Here is a 21,663-nt window from a genome sequence, read left to right on the forward strand (position 1 = left end):
ATCTTACCTTGATGCACAATTTGCACAAAACTAACAACATTCCTGAGCATCAAAAAAAGAGACAATTAAAAAAAATCTCAGGAGGTAAAGAGCTGGAGAATCACAGTTCGAGGCCAGCTCAGGCAAAATGTTAGGGAGACCCCCCACCTCAACAAACAAGCTGGGCCTACCTGACCGTGCCTGTAATTGTAGGTATGCAGAAGACATAGGTAGGATGCTTGTGATTCAAAGCCAGACTAAGCAAAAAGTGCAAGACCCTATCTGAAAACTAGCTAAAAGCAAAAGGGACTGAGAGCGTGGCTCAAGGGGCAGAGCCCCTGCCTAGCCAGTGGGAGGCCCTGAGTTCAAACCCAGTATGGCCAAAAGAAAAAAAAAATAGTGTGCCCACCAGGGTTTAAGTATTTTCAGGTATTTTAAGCAAGAAAGGAATTCACCCAGGAACTAAGTGCTTGCAAACAAGGAACTTGCAGGTAAAATTGCAAGGCAGGTTCTAGATGGAGTCCTTAAGATGGCGTTTGGAGCAGAAGCAAGGTCTCCCTGGAGGCGGACGCTCTGCCTTTCCACCATTCTCGAGAAGGAGAGGGAATTGGCGGGTGAGGCTCACTCACCCATGGTGTTCCATTCACGGGTCCATATTCTGCATGATTTCAAGACGGAGGAGGGAAAGTTTCCACAGAGCGCTACACCTCCACGTCATAGGAACACATAGTAGAAGTGTGTCCATTTTCCCCGTCACCGGCGCCAGCCTTGTGTCTGTTCCTTTACTCATTCCTACCACAAGCCTGTGAGATCTGATGAATTTCACGAAAACACATTGCAAATTCTGCCATAAATAATATTCTTAACAACAATCACTAAATACGCTATAGTAATCCTCGCCCTTACTAGAGACTCAACATATCTTCTCTGTTTTTTCTCATGAATGTTGCAGCAATAACTAATTCTCATCCATGGGTACATTTATGGTAAAAGAGGTCCTGAAATCTCTCATAAAGATACTTTACATATGTACTATTTTCACCAAAATTTTTATGTGTGTAGATTGTGATAAGTTATATGACACTATTATATGATATGAGTTATTGTAAAAATATTTTAAAGAAAATAAATATTTAACCATTTAGAATCTTATAGTCACAAGCATTGCTTTTTTAAAATTAGTTTTAGAGCCAGGCATGGTGGTGCATGCCTGTAATCCCTAAATGGGAAGTGGAGATAGGAGGATTGCATTTGAGGCCAGCCTGGGCAAAAAAAGTCAGTGAGACCCTATCTCAAACAACAAGCTGATATGTGGTACATGCCTGAACCCCCAGCTGCACAGAAGGCATAGCTAGGATGATCGCCATCCCACACCAGCCCAGGTAAAAAACTTTGAGACCCTATCTGAAAAATAAAAAAGGCTGAAAGTGTGATTCAAGTAGTAGACCACCTGCCTAGCAAGTATGAGGCCTTGAATTTAAACTCCAAGTATATAAAATGGGATGGCCAGTGAAAGACTCTAAACCATAAGAATATACAATAATGCAGTAAAATTCTTAGGGATAGATGGAATTCAAGAGGAAAGAATGAAGTAAAATTCCTAAGTGCAAAAGAGCTTGTAAGAACTTTTTTTTGGTACTGGGAATGGAACCCAGGGTCTCACGCATGCTAGGCAAACACTCAACCACTGAGCTATAACCTCAGCCCACAAAAGAACTTGTTTTTGTTGTTTTGTTTTTGGTTTTGTCTCTTTTATTTTTTTGGCTGTTGTTAGTATTCTTAAGCAGGTAAAGCCATGATATTTAATTTCCTGTGACACACCTAAATCACTGCTGTAGTGATTTATTATATAATGGCAACATTTATAATAATCAGGAAGTAACACCTGTGATAAGATCAATTTAGATGTCAACCAAGTATTCAGGGGAATACTTGGCTTTTCTTATTTCTTATAAGTGGTCTGTGAGCCAAAATTCTTGAGGATTTCTGCTCTAAAGACAGCAACAGCCAAGCCCATGGAATGAACTTACGATGAAGAAAACTTGAGCAGTTTTAGAAGATAGAGAGGAAACACAGTTTTGGTTTTTCTTTAGGTGGTATTAGGGTTTGAACTCAGAGCCTCATACTTGCAAGGCAAGCTCTTTTCATTTGAGCTACACCCTGAGCCCTTTTTTTGCTTTAGTTATTTTTCATATAAGGTCTTGTAATTTTTGCCTGGGGCTGGCTTCAGATGGTAATCCTCCTACCCTTGTAGCTGGAAGGCCAGGAGTGTGTCACCACACTTGGCTTATTTGTAGAAATGGGGTCTCACTAACATTGTTGCTTAGGCTGGCCTCAAACCTCAAACTTCCCCATCTCCACCTCCTAAGTAGCTGGGGTTATAGGCATAAACTACCATGTGTGACTGTGAGAGGAAACACTTTAGACCAGGACAATGCAAAGAGGTGACATTGTTTTGCAGGCCTGTTGCTTGCATCATCTCATTTCCGCTCTCTGTTACTGGATCTGTTCTGCACCAGGAACCTGGGCTCTGAGTCAAATCACCTAGATTCCAATCCATCAACCTACCAATTGTGGGACACAGGCCTTAATCTCTATTGATCTTGGTCCCCTCACCTGTCATATGGGGGCCACTGGCCCTACCCCTGGGTTACTGTGAGGACTAGGTGTGATCACTCAATGGGGTCATCACAATAACACTGGAACCCAGAAGTGCTCAGTGAAGTCCCATGTGGATCAGGAGCCAGGCTTCCGGAAAGGAAGCAGAGGCCCAGGAAGTGGCAACCAGGGAGTGGCAGCCTGGTCCTCTGGTCAGGTCACTGCTCTCATCTGACACCTTCCTGTCTCCCCTCTCCCAAGAATAGGGTGGCACAGCAGCCTCTGAGGGCAGTTGTCCCAGACAGCAAGGCTACAAGGAACCTGGGAGTGATGGGGAAGAAGGTACAGAGGGTAGGAGCAGGAGGCTTTCTGTCTACCTAGCAGATCTGTCTGTCAGTTCTACTTCTTTTATTAAAATTCACAAAAATATTTGGCTCTGATTTGAAGAACCTTTTGTCTTATGGGAACCTAGAAGTATTGATTCTTAAAATATTACCACATACGTGACATGGGGCAAAAGACCTTCTCCCACAGTTTGTCTCCAGCCCCAGCCTCTGTACCAGATGACAAATCAGGGAAGAAGCAAGTTGACAGACTCTGGACCCCTCAGAGGGGTCAGTGGCTGATCTGCCTTCGGTTCAGAGTCTGCACTAAGATAAGGCCTGTCAGCCAAGATCAGAGGAGAGACTCAGCTGTCCCCAAACCTTGTGTTTACTGCCACAGCCCCACGACCCCTCAGCCACATTGCATCCTGTCTATTTCTCCTTGTGTGCTAACCTGAGCTTTTTACAGTTTTGCTCATGTGTCTGTTTGCTTATTTTCTGTGTCCTTTCCATCAATGTTAGAATACAGATTTCAAAGAACCAGGGACCTTGTCTCACTAGTCCATGGCCAAGTCATTGTCTAGCACATCCCCTAAATCACAGTATTCCCTCAATTAATATTTATGCATTTATGCATTTATGAAGGGCCATATGATTGAGTGGATGACTTAAAGGTCTTCCTTGCCTTAATATACCTGAGCTGGTAAGGCCTCTGTCTCCTTAACACTGCAGAACTGATACGGCCTCTTTCCCTCCCTACACCTGAGCTGACATGTTCACTCATTCATACTCATTCATACCCCTGTACTTTGTGAACCCTTAGCGTGTTCCAGATAAGCTAATGGAGCCCACAGTTGAGGAGATGGACGGGTTTTAAAGACGTAAACAGACACATGTTATCTTCATCGCTCTGTTGGCTCCTGAAGGCAAAGAACAGTGTGAGAAGAGAAGGGGGTGGTGTCTCATTCAGCATATGCAACCAGCAAAGACCTAAAGGAGGCAAGAGGTTTTCTAGGAAGAAAGAACAGCATGCACACTGTTCTTTGCAGACCAATGCACACACATTTGTACACAAGCACACATATCAGTTGTGCACCACAAATGCTTGGAGATGGGAAAGATACCCAGGGTGGTAGGAGCAAAATAAACAAGGGGTGGGTGACATGGCCTAAGGCAGAGCCAGAGCCTGTGGGTCCCGACAGGCTTTGTTTAGTTTTCTTTGTATTCTCAGGCCTGTGAAAAGCATTGAGGAGATTTGAGGAGGTGAGTCATGTGATCATACTTATGTATTAAAAGATCTTTTTGACTCTCATGTGGAAAGCAGATTGAATATGGGCAAGAGTGGAGAAGCAGGGACTAGTTAGGAAAGTCTAGGTGCAGTGTAGGTGAAAGGCAAACAATGGGACCTTCGACAGGTTTTCTGGCCTTCTGATATGCATTGTCCATTGACACAATTAGTCATTCACATATTTGCCCATTCAGAAACTCATTAGTAAGCACCTTATGATATGACATGAACAAGAAGGATACATCTTTGCTTCCCTGGAGTTTACTATCTAGTAAGACACCACCACCAAACCCAACTTCCAGCTTTCCATCCAGGAGAGGCAGGGCCTAGAGTTGCAAAGCAAGGAAACCATGGAACACCAAGAGAGGCAGATGACCATAACTGTGGATGTCAGGGAGAGTTAAGGCCAGAGATAGCCCTAGCCCAGCATTACCAATCCCCAGATACACACACACACACACACACACACACACACACACACACATGAGCTGACCCCATGTCTGCCTCCCCAAATGGCCAACTAATCTTGGTGTTTATTCATCTAACTGCCCACTGACCAACCACATCAGGCTGGCCACAGGCAACTGAGTCTCATTGTGTCAAAAATGAAAGCATTATTGTGACCCTTGACTACCCTTGCCTAATCCTGGCCTCCCACAGTGTCCCCTCACTGAAAGAACAAGTCACTTACACAGTTAATCTAAATCACAAATCTGTGCAGTCCTCTTTTGTCCCTTATATCTAACCATTTGACTTTCCCAAGGGTCTTATGCCTTTTCCTGGTCTCTCCACTCCCATTGCCATTCACCTGGTCCAAGTCACCATCATCTCCTGCTTAGATAGTCCCTACCAGTTTTCCCACCTCCAAACTGCCCCGACCCCACCCCACCCTTAGGGCTTTGCGCACCTGTTCTCCTGCTCTGTCTTCTGGCTTTTCACAAGCCTCAGCACATTGGTCACTTCCTTTTGGGAAATTCCTCTGGCCCTCTTCCTGGCTTAGGCATCTCTACCACCTGATGCTCTAACACGGTGCAATGGTCATACTTTAAGTCACGTACTTGCCTCCCCCCCCATCAGACTCTGAACTCCATGAGGGCAGACACTGTGTCTCTCTTGCTTATCTGTTGCATACAACTCCCTCTCCACCAATCAGAAACTCCTAACCAGGGTCATTCAATAAGGGAGGGATGATGTCTTGGTTAGAAAATTAGGGAAGATTTTTTGATTGTGTGTGGGCACATAAGAAGCCAGGTGTTCAGGTGGTACTGGACTTGCCCAGTTTTGCCCCTTCTGCCTCTCCTCTCCTTTGCTTTTCCTCCTACCAGAGCTGTCTGCTGTGACCACAGATGGTGAGAGGAAACACAATTTATACTTCTTTATTTGCTGTGGAAGGGGCTGGAAAAGATTAATTATCTCTCTCTTCACCAGATCCCCAAAGTCCTTCTCCTTTGGTCTATGAACCTTTGAAGACACCTGTTTGAAAGAGGTGCTTGCAGGCACATGTCTGAGAAAAGCAGTGGCTATGGGAAAGGTGTTTTGGATGAGAGGAGAGGTGCTAATGCATCCATAGCTGTTCTCAGTGCCTTGACAAGTACAGCGGTGGTGGCAATTTGAGGAGAAAGAAGAGAGCATAGAAAAGAGAAACTACCCTCTCAGGTATCACGGCCTGAGGATGCTGGAGCCTCTCAGTGCCTATAAAAATCTTAAGAACCTGGGGGGGTGGGCAGCAAATTGCCTTTGGAATGAGTAAAGCTGCATAGTGATCCCTGAGATCAGTCCCCATGTACGTGAAACTTCCTCTTCCTATATGACCTTGGTATCTTTCCCTTTGCTTAGTGAACAAAGGGAGAGAAATCCTAGAACAGAGAAAGTGCTCAAATTGAAGGGCATTGCTTGACTCTGCAGGGAGGGAGGCACGTTCCAGAGAACTGCTCAGACATAGGATAAAAAAACACAGAGATACGTTTGTCAGGGCCCAGGGGGTGGTTAAGAGAGGACGGTAGATTTAGTAAAAGTTCACCACTAACTCTTACAGAGAACGAAGCCAGAGATGGAGAATGTCAGCTAGCTTCTGCTGTGCCTGCTGTGGACATGAGGGCAGCATGGTGTCAAAATGCCCTTCTGCTCTGCCTGCCTCCGAAGGGTCACAGTGCCTGGAAGCCAGGCAGGACCAAGCAGACAATCTCTGCTGTCTGGTTTTGAGCAAGGCCAGAAGTCTGGACAACACTGTGCTTCCTTCATTCCTAAATGGCTGAGTCCTGCTATCCTTACCTACACATGCATAGACACACACCACCACCACCGCTATCACCACCACCACCAGAAGCTTTTGCCAGGGAGCTGTCCTAGGCTGCTTATCATGTTTTCACTAGCCAAAGGGAAAATACTGATATCCAGTCCCAGATCTGGCTGGTCTCAGCCCCATAAAGACTTTCAATTGCCACAATCTTTACTGACCCCAGACTGTAACAAAACAAGTTGTATTTATCAGTGCTAACTATGGGTAGGCGCTATGCTAAGCACCGTAAGACCGTACCCTGCATAATTCTGACAGTAACTCTCTGAGGCAGTTTTAGGTATTAGCTCCATTTTATGGATAAATAGACTTGGCTAGAAGATAACCAGATAAACCAAACTACCCCAAAGTCCTCCATCACTAAGGTTAAGAGTCTGGGGTTCCCAAGATAGCTTCTCTGATTTCCAGAGTGGAGTTGGATGCCCCTTCTTAGGGTTCTAGTAGGGATCTTAGCATTTACTACACGGTATTATAATAAAGGGTTTATATGGCTTTCCAGGCCTCTCTGTGTAACTGTGGTCTAGCTTCAATCTAGAGGACAATACCCTATGCCAGTGGTTCTCATACTGCTCTTGGATTCAATGTGACCAAGTTTGAGAATGATCATTTTAGAAGATGCTAGAGAAACAAGACAAAAAGAATGTAGGTCCCTGGGTCACTGCATGGAGCAGAACCTCAAGGCCACTGTGAAATTTACCCTGAACAGTTACACCAGAGAGAAATCAATCTGTATCTTTTGTTTGTTTTTGTTAGCAGTATTGGGGTTCGAACTCAGGGCTTCATACTTACTAGGCAGGTGCTCTACTGCTTGATCCACACTTCCAGCCCTTTTTACTCTGGCAACTTTGAAGATAAGGTTTTGCTTTTTTGCCCAAGCTGCCCTAGACCACAATCTTCCTATTTTGGGCTTCCCACCATAACTGGGATAACAGGTGTGTGCCACCATGTTCAATTTTTTTTTCCGTTGAGATGGGGTCTCACAAACTTTTTTGCCTGGACTGGCCTGGAACCACAATCCTCTCCATTTCAGCCTTCCACGAAGCTTGGGATGACAAACGTGAGCCACCGTGCCCAGCTCCCCTCACTTACGCTCACAAGTGCCATGGAAGAGAGACTTGGGTGGTTAAAAGGAAAACTTGGTACCACTTGGATGCCTAGAATGTCAGCCTTTGGTCAGGAAATGGAAACTCAGTATTATTCATATGCTTACAAAAACGCCTACATGCACACAGCTCTTTCACACACACACACAGCTCACACAATTTTGCAGCACCGCTCTCTCTATCCCAATCACCATTAGAGCAGCAATCAGTGACATCCACAATTTTCCTGGCTTCCCACCAGGCTCTGATTAAGGGGGAACTTCTCGCCCACCTTCCCTACTCCAAGGCAGGCTGAGCTCCAGTTTCCTCCTTCATATTCTCTTTCTGATCATATAAAGCAATTAAAAATTTCCCGTAGGCTCTGCCTTTCCTGTCATCTCTCCTAGAACCTGGCTCAGATTTTATTTTGCTCTTGACCCACAAGTTTCTTTTTCTACCTCAGGAAATCCTTGTTGAATTGACCAGCTGTAGGGGTGGGGCTTCAACCTAGTTCAATGGTGTAAAACTTAAGTAGAATTCTGCTTCACCTGCTGCTTAGAAGTGGTATAAAGCCAGGCCAACTCAGTGGCTTTGGAATTGAGGAACAAGAGTCTGACCAGAAGAGACTTCAGCAGTAATTCCCCTGGAACCCAAAGTGGTAGACCCTGTGTCCAGGACTATGGACAATGGAGAACATGCTCAAGGAGCACATGGAAAGGAAGCAAGGCCGTTCTCTGGGCATTGGGAAGAAATTATGGCCCAATCTGGAAAGTTTGCATTGGGAGGAGACATGGTAGGCACCACGGCCATCCAGAGGAAGGAATGATAACCCTTGGAAATCTGGAGTCAAAAACAGGAATGCCATTGAGAACCATGTGTGCAACAATACGGACAACACAGGACAAGGTCCTAGCCATGAAGTGGCTTTTATCCCATAGGACAAGGGATGCTATAGAGTCCCACGAGGAAGACTGCAACCCAAGTTCTAGCACTGAGTCCTCTACTGCTCCCTGTGGGACTTTGGGCAGGTCACTGGACCTCTTGAATGTCATGCAAAATACTCATACAAAATGAGTATGATGTAATATTTTCATTATTGACTCTACTAGGATGTTAATTAGATCAAATATGATGATGTATTTGGAAGTAAAGAGTAAAATTTAATTTGTAATAAATATTCGTGTGCTTTGATTTTCTACTGGCTTCCGATGAGATTCCAGTACAGAGAAGATGCATTTTACTAAGAAACTACTTGTCAAATATTTGCTGGAGCATTGTTGATTCTGGTTTTTAAAAAAGAAGTTAAGTAAACTCAGTTGCTTTTATTAAGAGGTAAATGAGAAGAATAGGAGGCGAAGGAGGCAGAGTTAGAGATTCAGACCTTGTGTACGAGTAGTTCCTCAGTGTCTTCTTGTTAGCCCTGATTCCATGCCCTCGTGGTTAGACTGGGAGAAGTCTGCAGGAGCGAGAATAGGGAGGCAAGGTAGTGACCCTGAGAGTGGCTCTTGGCCTCCTGACACCTGCCCTTACTGTTGTAGAGAGACTGGTTATGGCACTTGCTATACCTATTGTCCCTGTCACGGGAAACCTATTCTCCTCACAGCCCCCCTCAGCAGCCATGTCTTAGATCCTGATGCTGACTACAATTGAGGGATTGATATTTGTCCAGAGGCATTATCTTAGTCTGTTTTATGCTGCTGTAACTGACTACCAGAGACTAGGAAATTTATAAAGAATAGAGATTTATTTCCTATAGTTCTGAAGGCTGGGAAGTCCAAGACTGAGAGACCACATCTGGTGATGGTTTTCTTGGCACATGACCTTATGGAAGAAGGCAGAAGGACAAGAGAGTGCACAGAGAGTATGAGGGACCCAAACTCGCTTTTATATAAGCCTACTCTTATAATAATGACATTACCCATTCATGAGGACAGAGACCTCCTAATCTAACCACGTCTCAGTGCTCAACTCTCAGCACTGGGGATTAAGGTTTCAATGCATAACTTTTGGGAACATACTTAAAACTACAGTAAGTAGCCAACCTAGGGATAGCCAGTGGCCAAGGAGTTGAGTTGGCATTATAACTTCTCCCCACGATTAATAACAGCACAACATGGAAAGAACAAGGTGATTAACAGTGAGCCCAGAAGCAAAAGGGTCATGGGGTAAAGAGAGGCTAGGTAGGGGAATCTGAAGGGCCATGGGTGTGCCAAAGTCCGTGAGTGAGCAGAAACAACTAGATGGAGAGAAATCAGAGTAGGGAGCCAGGTGGTAACAGGAGAAGTAGATAGCATGGAGCAAGGTAAATGCTTAGAGAGGAGTTAAGATGCATTAGGATGGTACCCTAAGGTCACTCCTGGGTCTCAGCACCTCTTGGGTCTACAGGACTTTCTGTGCTCAGTCTCCCCCAGGCCTGGCTCAGTTCCAGAGCCTGTCCAACTTCCCCAGAGCACCATGGAAGCCTGGCTTTGTGGCTTCACTTGTGAAATGGATGATGAGTTTGTAAGAAATATTTTGCTTCTTGGTGCACTGTCATTTGTAGACAAAAATTAACTGCTAAATGATAGGGAGTTTAGATTAGAAGTGAAGTCACCAACCATGAGGACCCATGGGAACCTAACCTGTGACCTCTGCTGCAGAGAGTCCATTTCTTGCAATCCCCAAACCTAACTAACAGGATGCTGTTGAGCTGGAGCTTGAGTTTCAGTGCACAAGGTCACTAGCAGTTCCCTCGGGTATCTGTCTAGTAAAAGGCAAAGCTGGCCTTGAAAACCTGAAGCTCCTGATGCTGGATCTGATGGAGTCCCCTCCCCCAACATTGGGACTCCATACAGGATGGCTGTGTGGGCTGTGTGTTTGGCCCTTGCCCATCTGTTCTGGTTAATAGGGGACACCCACCCCCCGCCAAGCCTTTTTCTGCCTTGGCCTCAGGACTGTCATCAATCAATCATATCTTTATGCAGCCTGTCATCTAAAATTTGCAAAGCCTAAAGTGACAGTGCAGAGGTTCCCCACCCAGGCCCTTCTCTTCACACATCACCAGGGTCTCATGCACATAGGGTGAAGGTCCCAGCCCTATTTCTATTTTCTTTCACTTCCTTAATAGCAATTCCATGGCCAACCTCAGGCCTAAGAGTTTGAACACCAGTGAAGTCCATCCAGGTAAGGGTGGACTCAGCAAAGAAGGGCCCATAAACCTTGATTTGTAGTTCAGGTCTGTTTGAGTCCCGGGTTCTAAATGTCTTGAATGTGGTCCAGAAGGGGAAACATGAACGGGGTGACTGCTAACCTTATTCTCTACATGGAGCTCCCCAATAAGAGCAGCCGCTTTGCTTCAGCTTCTTCCCAGACTATGGAAAAAATGGCTTATTCAGAAAGTGCTCGCTCTGTGCCAATGACAATCTAAGTTGACTGTTCAATGAACCTAAGTTGTCATTATTTCCTAGTTACAGATAAGGATCTATGGGCCCAGACAGTCTACGGAGCTTGCCCAGGAGCAGGTGACAAGTGAACAGTTGCAAGTAGCAGAAAGACTAACCGAGGCCATCTGGCTCCAGGACTGAGACCTAACCGTTTTGTTCCCACTGATGAACTGGGTCTTCTTGTTCAAGTCAGGATTGGTTTAGGCCCCACGGAAGCACAGATACCACTCTCCTCACATTGCCATTTCTGTCCACAACTCTGAATGCAGCATCCCAGGCAGCCTGTGGGCATGTGGGAGAGAGGCTATCTGGGGAAGGGTGTCCAGAAGCCTCTCTCAACTCTGCTAGAGCAGGGACAAGGCCAAAACCAATCCTGCCCCTTGTGAAGCCCCTGCTATGGCCAGGAATGGGCTTTCCTTACCTTATCTCATCACCAAGAGCTTGCTAGTATTCTCCATTTTAACATGTGTAACTAAGGCTTTAAACAGGCCGAGCAATTTTTCTGAAGTCACTCAATTACTGGCTTAAGTAGGATTTGAACCCAGTTCTGTCTACCTCTAAATGAATGCCAACTGTCAAGTCACAATGAATGGAAGGGTATCATTCACCTTTCCCTACCCCCTCCCTGTCCTCCTACCTCCTGCCGGCCACCCTGTGTTCCTCTTCTCTATTCCTCTTCCCCACTTTACTTCCTCACGTCTTCCCGTCTCCTTTTCTGCAAATCTGGGAGGAAGACATGCCCCTGGGTAGATCCCTTCTCTTGGACATGGGCCTGGGACAAGTGTATCCCTGGGTCAGGATTTGTGAAGATGACTCAGGAAGTCATCTTCCTGATGTGTGTGTGTGCATGTGTGTGTGTGTGTGTGTGTGTGTGTGAGAGAGAGAGAGAGAGAGAGAGAGAGAGAGAAATAGAGAGAGAGAGAGAGAGAGACAGAAAGGTAGAGGGAGAGAGAGAGAGAGAACTCAGCCATCACTGCAGGGCTACAGATGGGCACTGATGGTGGACTCCCAGAAGGAGACTAGTAGCAGCCCCTCCTGACTACATTCCTTCCAACAGCTGTGTCAGAAAAAAACCATCCACAAATAAATATTTGCAAAGCAACTTAGCCATGTCCCCACACAGAGTCAGGCACAGACACGCTCACATAATCTAGAACGAAAAGTGAGTTTCTGCGTCACTCTTGCCAAAAGGCCAACCAGATGTAGAATGGATAGTCACTGTGGTTGGCCCAGGGCTTGCAGCTTCTGAGGAGGAGGGACCAAGCACCGTCTCCATGTCCCTCCGACAGCTTCTCCAGGCTGCTAGCTCATAGCTCTCCAGCTGCTGGCTCTCAGGATCCCTGGAGAAGTGGGACAACTTGCTTAACTTCATACTAGGGAGGAGTGAGGTGCCTTGAATGCCTGAGCGAAGAAAGGTCTTAGGGTCTGCCTCCTTTCACTCTCTCAATTTCATGCAACTTCCAATTAGTCTAAAGCTACAGACAGTTCCAAAATTATTGTGGTTTGGCTGAATATAAAAGTCAGGGTGGTCTGAGTGCTATGACAGAAAACCTTAAATTCTTAGTGGCTTGACACAATACGACTGTCCACAGAGGGTCAGCAGTGGTGGGTGGGAAGGCTCTAGGCTTCACAGTCATGAAGAGACCCACCCTCAGCACCACCATCTCTAACAAGGTCATCACAAGACAGAATGAGAAGGCAGAGGGTGGTTTGGATGTGCAAGATCCTGAAGTGGAGTCCATTACTCCTTCCCACATTCCATTGCTGGAAGTCATCATGCTGCCAGTCCACTGTAAGGGACGTCCCAGGAAGACAGGAGAAGCTCCATATTGGAGAGCAGCAGCAATCTCTGTTGTTCTATAGAAGTAGGCATGACCTTCTTCCCTTTCTCTTTGAAGCCCCACCTTAATCTCTCAGGAAGGTGTTAATAATGAAAACAATAAATAATAAAAACATTTTTGAGTGTTTATTCCATGCCAGACCCTGAACCAAGATTATATCATTTAATATTCATAAGGACCTAATACTGAGGTACCAGCATTCCTCCTCTGATCAGAGGGTAGAACTAACGAGGCTGAGAGAAGTTCAGTGACTCCTGTTAGGTCACACAGCATGTGAGTGTGTGGTCCTGCTGGGATGGAAGCCCAGCTACAGCCATAGGGTACACACAGGCTGAGGAGCTAAAGATGTCTGGGCTAGGATTCAGATGTGGCCAGATCACTTCAACCTGCAGCAGACAGCAGAGAAGCCTGGTCATTGTTTCCCACAAGCAGTGTCCTCACTCCCACCTTCTAAGCAGGTTGTGAGGCACAGAGCCTCTGAATCACCAGGCAACTTGACAGCTCATCCCCTGCTGAGCAAAACTGCTTTTAAAAAGCACTTACTTTTTATGATCTAATTCAGGATGACATTGAATGTGCTCCAGCAGATGCTTCTGCCCCTTTCCTGCCAGCTCCTGTTTCCTTGTGCCCTCCTCCCTCTTTGTACCCCCTGCCCTCTGAGCCCCTACTCTCTGGACATCAAGGCCCATGCTCAGAGCCCAGATTCTTCCCTGTCCTTAAAGGAACCTGCCTCATATGGGGCCTTTCAGTCCCCTGGCCCCAGAGGATGCCTCTGCCTCTTTGGTAGACCAGAGCACACTCACTGAGATCATGGGCACCAGGAGCAAACAGGTGGGGTCTAAGACTGGCTCCACCACTTATACATTAGTTATAGGACCTTGCTCAATAATTAACTCTCTCAACTTTCTTCGCCTGCAAAATATGAATAGTAATATTGCCTCACAGGGCTATGGTTTGGATTCTGTGAATAATGCAGCTAAAGTTCTTATCCCACACTCAGAAAGAATTAAAAGGACTTGGGCAAAATGTTCTGATGAGTGGATGTTCCCAGGAGAGTCACCCCACATTGCCTGAGTAAGAAGGTATCGTCTCCGCTCAGCTTCTTGCCTGTTCTTGTTCTCTGAGGTCATACCTATGCACGAGACTGGTTTTGCACATTGGTGATGCTGAATTGGTGTGAGGGAGGCCAACATAGGACTTAGCTAGACAGGCTGAGTTAGTCTATATGATGAATGGAGGAGAGGGGAAGTAAGCCAGATTCTCTGAAAAGTGAGCAGCAAGATAGAAGTAAGTGTGCTTGGATTTTCTAAGGAAGTGCTTGTGGGGAAAGAAATTGGGAGGGAGCTGAGAAAGCCAGGAAGTGCTGTCAGGCCACCACACAAGTCTTTCAGCTGCACTCAGCCACTGGTGAGACAGGCTGTAGAAATAAGAGCTCCAAACAAAGGCCACAATGGATTTCAAAGCATAGAAGCTGGAACCCTCAATTTTCAATCTGGCCACAGCAGAAGGGGAGAAAAAGATGGAGCTGTGAGCAGAGACTGAGGCATAGATTGGTGGAGGGAGCTGTGAAATGAAAAGCAGGGTGGGTTAAGAGGACTGGGAATATAAAAATTTTTGGAAATTTCAAGGGACAGCTTCCTTAGTGTTGGAAATTTCAAGTGTCAGTCTCTTTAGCGTTTCTTGAGAGACACAAGTTACAGATGGAGAATTCTCTTTTTAGTATTTTTGGCTACTGGATTATTCTTCTTCCAGTTGAAGCTAGTTTTAATATCTCAAATATCATTTTATAAAACATCTTGCCAAAAAGACAAGAGACATTGTTCGGAATGCTTTATAACTATTTACGCATTTTATCTTCACAATAAACCAAGGACATGGGTATAATTATTGGTATAATTTCCTCATTTTACAAATGAGGAAATAGACGTAGAGATGTGGAGTAACCTGCCTAAAGTAACATTCAGGAAGTGGTAGGGCTGGGATTTGAAGCGTCATATCTGTACTCCTGTGTGATATACCACATTGCACCCTCCCATGAACCCTACCTGTTTCTGCTCCCTTCTCCCTTCTTCCCATTCTTCTCCTTCCATTGTGACTTCACCTTGGCACACCAGTCCTGTGATGCTTATCCACTCCAGTGTCAGATCCCCACCCGGCCTGCCCACTCCTTGAAGATGGAGAGGCCCCTGCCTTTTCCGGGGCACGTAGAACAGGCCAGCATAGTCACTATGCATCTGTTCGCTCTGGGTGTGATTATCTCCCAAAGCATTTGTAGCTCATAAGCCACAAACTCTGCTTTGTTATTTGGGGCCTGCCGTGCTTAAATCTGGCTCTCAAGTAGAGCTGAGGTCAAGCAGGGCTGAGGAGGCATGACATCATTTTCTGTAGCAACCTACACAAGTGTCCCACATGTTCTAAAGGTCTAACCGTTCCCCAAGTTATTCCTTGACTATTTCTTTTCCTAGCCTCTTAAAAAACTTCATCTTCTGCTTACATGGAACATTGGAGACTTAACTGAGTCCCACAACTCTGTTATATATAATGCTTATTTTATAGGTACTTAGGAAAATATTCATTGGGACAAAGAGACCTGGAACAGTCTACAGATTCAAGACAGTCCAAGTCATGATCTTCATATTATGTCAGAGCTTCTAAACTCACCATCTCAAGAACCAAGAGGCCAATCAAATCACTTTCATACTGAGCCTTGTGAAATCGGACTCTCAGCACATGCTGAGGCTGGGAGACCCAAACTGAGGCTGCTTCTGGGAGATCAATAAGTGTGATAGGTATGCAGAGGAGGGTCCTAGACAGAGTTCACCATGGAGAATCCAGCCCTCATTCCAAGTCCAGCCTCACAGTTGGTCAGTGCCTCTGGGTAGAGAAGGCATGAGAAAGACTTGGTGAGGAGGGGGGAGAAGGTGGCTTCAGAATCAACACAGGACTCTACCACTTTTCCTGGCAAGACACCCACCAAGCCCAGGCCCACAGAAGACCTCTGTCATTCCAAGGAATGGGGAAGGGGCGCTTCCCTGGGGCAGCTGCCAGGGCAGCAGGCAGGCTGCACTCTGCCTGCTCAGTGAGTGGTAGTCACTGCACTGGGTGGAAGCCTCAACATCAGCCCTGTGCTCCTGTCTGTCTCCCTCAGCGATGGAGCCAGCGCCTGGACTCTGGCAAATGAAGAATCGATTTTGATTTCCTCTTGTTCCTGTGGGGTTTGGCTGTCGTGACAGGAAACCAAAACTTAATAAAAACTACATTGGAGCAACTACTGTACGGAGCCTGCATGAGCTCTGCATTAGAAAGGAAAGAATGAGGAGGTGGGCTGGAGGAGAGAAAGGCCCACTTCTGTGAAGAACCTTGAGGGACATTGTTCCCTGTGTTTCACCTTGTGCTGGGGGTGGGTGACAGTCACTTAAACCACTGGAGAGGTGGAAGCTTAGCAGAGAGAAAGAAAGTTCCCAAATACATCCTTAGCATCTTGCCTCTTGGGTGGCCTTTCACTGGGACCAGTTTTATGGAGGATTACCTGTAAGGTCACTGGGCTCCAAGCTTGCAATCTAATGCTTGACTGTTGCTGCCTTAAAAGTCTTAAGTTTTATTTTTGAATTGTAAGTGAAGTGTACTATGAGACAAGGTTTCTCTACTATCTGCTCCCCCAGCCCATTACACCTAGACCCTGCCCAGACTTGCCACCTCATCCCACCCCCAAAACCACTAATCCCATTCCTGGCAGTATGGATGAGGGAAAGATACAGCCAGGCAGTTTGAGAGAGCAAGTCTTGTACCTTGAGGCCAAGCATGGACACAGCTATCCCTGACTTGGGCTTGAAAAACTGGGGAGTCAATCTGACCACCTATGACCCAGGTACAGAAAGGGTTCCAAGGCTAAGGTTACTAGGCCTCTGGAGTCACCCACCACCATGACTCAGAAAGAAGAAATGCCTAGTTTGACTTCCCATCCTTGGCTGGGGCCCTGTGTGGAAGTCCAGTCCTTGATGGGCAAAAAATATGACCAAGCATCAAGTCACCTCACAGCAGGGCCCTAGGCCCCTGTGATGGTCAGTGCTTGCCCAGGCAGGATAAATCAACATTAAGTAACAGATTAGAAAACACCAGGGCAGGTTGAGAGAGAGAGAGAGACCACAAAAGCGAGGGAATATTTTACCATCTTTAACAGTACTTTTTCCTGAATTGTTTGTATAAGAAGTCCCATATTTTAATTTTGCATCAGGTTTTATACTACATAGCTACCCTGTATTTGCTCCCCAACCAGGACAGTACTCCTCGGCAATACTCCTCTTGATGGCCCCGAGCCGAGGAGTGAAGACTTCATAAGGAGGAGTAGCTCCAAGAGGACTCTATCTGTAGCCTCAGTCACCTGCCTCTCTCCATGCCTTGGTGGGCTCTGCCAGCACCTGGTCACCTTCCAAATTATACCAACCCTTCTGATTCCTTCTCTGCTCCCATCTCTGCTTTCTCCTTGGCTGACTTTCTGCTTCTAACACTCTAATGGGAGTGGCCCTTGATGCTCTATGCCTTAGTCTCTCCTTTCTCTCTTTTAATGACTGTGTCCAGTCTTTCTCACCTCTACTTTTGAGAGAAAGTGACCAAGGCTATCCTTTTCTCACACTCTCTTAGCAGGTCCTGCTCCCACTTGTATTCCCACAAGAAAACAACTTTTGCATGTATGTGCAAGGCACTCCCCTCTTCCCAGGACACCCTATCATGTCAGACTTGACATGTTGAAAATGGAAGTAAGCCATCTTTCTTCTATGTTAGCTCTTCCCTCTGACTTGCTATTTCTGGCTGTGATAGCCTCTTTCTTACAACTGCCCAGGTCTGAAACTTCCTAGTAGTTTTTTGTTTCCCTTTCCTTCATCTCCTACTTCTCATAAAGCTCAAAATAATGTCATTCCTTCTCTAGAAATGTGCCTTGCATTTGTTTCTTCCTGTTGATTTCCACTGTCCACAGTTTGGTTGAGGACCATGTCTCCACAAGGGCTTCCGAACTGAGCTCCCAGCCTTGATCTCTCTTCCATTTGCCATGCCACATGTTTGCATGACACATGTTTATGAAAACTAGCTCTGATGCTGATATCATTCTTTTACTCAAGCATTTTCAGTGGTTCTTATCAGAGAGCTGTTCTCTCAGTTCAGTAGTTATAACCTCTAATCATGTCACTCCCCTGCTAAAATCTTCACAGCTTTTCATGCTCAAGATAATCCCTAATGTGATCTACACACACACACACACACACACACACACACACACACACACACATACATACTCACTTTGCCGAGGTAATCCCCATTCATCCTCAGAGCTCAACTTCCTTGTTGCAAAGGGATATATACTTCATACTTCTCTCTTGAAACCCTTATGACTGTTATTAAACCATGCAGTTTGTGATCTACTGTTACTCTTCCCTACTAGAATATAAACTGTACAAGGGTGAGGACTGAGTTGGTCTACGTTGGACAGATCTTTCTCCTTGGGTGATAGATAGCAGACATTTAGGAAATGTGTGTTGAACAGATGAGTGAACTACCATTTATAGAGCACTTGGGTCTCTGTCAGGTGCTTTGTTTCATTTAACCATCAGAATAGCCTTTTTGGTGTTATTTCCACTTCATAGAAGCTTAAAATATCAAAGGTCATATTACAAACAAAAAGCCATTCTGCACCAGCTAAACAGGTCTTTCTTCCATGCACCAAACACACCCTATGCTTGTCTACCTCTCTGCCTTGATTCCACTTTAAATGTTCCTTCTTTCTTCATCTGCTTGAAATTCTAGCCACTTCTTCAGGGGCTCCTCCTACCATTCCATCCAGCCTTAACTACATGCAATGGGTAAGATCAGAGGGTCTGAGATTAGACAGACCTGGATTTGAATTCTCTTACTCCTCCACTTTCAAGCTATGTGACTTCAAGAAATTTATACTCAGTTTCTTAATCTATAATTTGCTGATGATAAATAACTACCTCATGAGGCTTAAATGAGATCAGATATTTGAAAGGTTTAACAGAGTCTAGAGAAAATGAGCTTCATTTTCCTCCTCCTCTTTCTCTTTCTTATTTTGGTCTTCTCTTCTTTCTCCTTCAAGTCTGACCCATTTCCTATCCTCCTTCCATGGACTCATACTTACCCATCAGACCCTCCCACACCATCCAGGAACTCACAATATTATCTAACAATGTTAGGATGAGTAACCATTTCAAATGAAATCCTACAGACAACAACTCCATCCATCAGTCAGTGGGAAGAACATTCCACATGGGTCATCTATGCATGTTCTCCCATATATTTTCCCTGCAACAGTTGTAAGTATACAAAGTTTTTCATCCATCTCTGCACCTCAAATATGTGAGTTCTCTTGCACAGGAACCTAGGTACCCATATCCTGAGAGGCCAAACTCCTTGGTAAAGGTTGAGTATAAACATCCAGTGAAAGTTGAGTATGAATAAATTTGGACGTGTGTTTTCCAAGGTCAGTAGAAAGCTTGTGATATTGCTCTTCATTTAGTGGAGATTATCCTAAGGGAGAAATGGGAAAGCTAATATGGCTGAGACAAATACTGTGCTTAGCTATTTATATTCATTGTCACCCTTATAAGGTTGATCTGGGAGGTGAATCATATCATCCTCACTTTAGCTCCATTGTGTGGGTCTAGGAAGGCTTTGTAGTGGTAGCCATTTTCTTCTTGGTTCCTTATACTTTTAGAAAAGTCACCACTCCTGTAATCTCAGCATTTGGGAAGCTGAGGCAAGCGGGCTTCAAGTTAGAAGTGAGCCTGAGATACATTGCAAGACCCTGTTTCCAAAAGAAAAAAAATTCATCATCATATACACCCTCTAATTGCCCAGGGCAGAACCTAGAGAAGGGAGGCTATTTCCTCTCTTTAGACAAAGTCATCAGGGTCAATGCAATGTATATTTTCCCCATGGCCCTAAGCTCTGCCCCAGCCTTTGATCAACCCTTCAAAACCAAGCAGACCCAGCACCAAACAAAACATTCCACATGGTGCAGCAAGTAATGCAGCTAATTCAGCAAGAAAGCTGATTGCATTTTTTGCTTTTCAAGGGATTATGATAAACAGCCATTCTGAAAAAAAATTAAGATGATAAAGAATTGCTTGGGCCTCTAGAACCTGCTGTGCTGTTTCTGTATGTCTCCAAAGCACTTAGGATGTATAAGAGGTGTTATTTAAAGGAATAAATAACAACATTTATAGACTTTTCCTGGAGAGTGCAATCAGCTTTGCATAATTTCTTAAAACTGTATTCAGCATGGATGCCCACACTGGGGAGCAGGCCACTGAGAGAGTCTGAGTGGGACTGCAGGCATGGCTCAAGCAATAGAGCATTGGCTTGATAAGTGTGAAGCCCAGAATCCAAATCCCAGTACCACCAGAGAGAGAGAGAATCAGAGTCTGAGGGGAAATCCTACTGGAGGAAGGGGGACATGGCAGACAGAGCTGAGTATCCAAGCATGTGCATAGGAAAACTTCCAGAATCACTATTAGCCAAAACTTCCTTCCTGCTGTCTTACTGTTGGACTGAACTCTCCTATCAACTCCTGTCTTTCATGAACAATATTTTCGAGCTTCTTGGGTCATTGACACTATAGTGAAAATTATTTAACTAGTCTTTTCCACGATGGTAAGCTCTTGGATGGCCCAGAATCAGTAAGTTTTAGATGGGAAGGAATCTGAAGGAGAAAGTGGCTGTGTCAGGAAGAAGGTGTGACTTCAAGGACACAGTGGGAGCAATGCTTTGCCAGAAAGAGGGAAAGAGAGGGAGTGGATGTGTGGAAACATGGCTACTGATATCTCAATATCCATAATCTACATTTGCCCTCTAGAATCAGCCCTGCCAGCTTCCTCATCCAGTAATCTCTCCTTTCCCACCCCAGCCTTAACTCCAGCTTCAATGATTTCCAAGCAATTCTGTCCATCATTCTTTTCTCCAATCTCAAAAACTTCCTACCCCACTCCTCTGTGAGCAGCCTTTCATGTTAAAGGTTTCTAATAATTTAACGTTTGAGCATAATGTTTGTCTTAATATGTCTTGTGCTGCTATAACAGAATATCGCAGAATGGATAGTTTACAAACAACAAAATTTGTGTGGGTCACAGGTTTGGAGGCTGGAAGTCCAAGATGGTGGTTCACATGTGCCAGAGGCTTTGTGTTGCAATGGGGCATAGTGGGAGATATCACATGGTAAGAGAAGGAGTTCAGGGGACTGAACTCACTTTTATAACAAATTACTTTCACAACATTGCCATTAATCAATTCATGAAGACAGAGCCCTCAAGATGAAATAACCACCTCTTAAAAGGTCTCACCTTTCAACCTTATTGCATTGAGGATTGAGTTTCATAAGAACACATGAAGTTTGGGGGATATGTTCAAGCCATAGCCATTTTAAATTATGCTCAGATAAGTATGTGGTTGAAGTATGTGCCATCAGGGGCTTAAGAAGAACCAAGAGACTCTTGGAGAGTCAAGAGGAAATGAGTCAAGAGGGGATCAGAGGTTAGAGTGACTCTGAGAGCAGGCCTGCATCTCCCCTCAAGAATCCATGCCCAAGAGCTGGGGTATAGAGCCTATTATAAAAGAGGAAGCAAAGATGATGATGATGCCAATGGTGGTGATGATGACAACAATGATGACTATAACCTTGAAATGCATTGTCACTAATATGTGTACTGGGCTTAGAGAGTTTTTGGCAGCACTCAGAGCATGGGACTTCCAGCAGCAGCTCCAGTAATGACCTTCAGCCTGAGTGGACACAGGTGGGCTCCAGCCTCAGCTCCTGGTGAAGACCC

The sequence above is a fragment of the Castor canadensis genome, chromosome 2 (genome assembly GCF_047511655.1).
Source record: "Castor canadensis chromosome 2, mCasCan1.hap1v2, whole genome shotgun sequence".
NCBI lineage: Eukaryota > Metazoa > Chordata > Mammalia > Rodentia > Castoridae > Castor > Castor canadensis.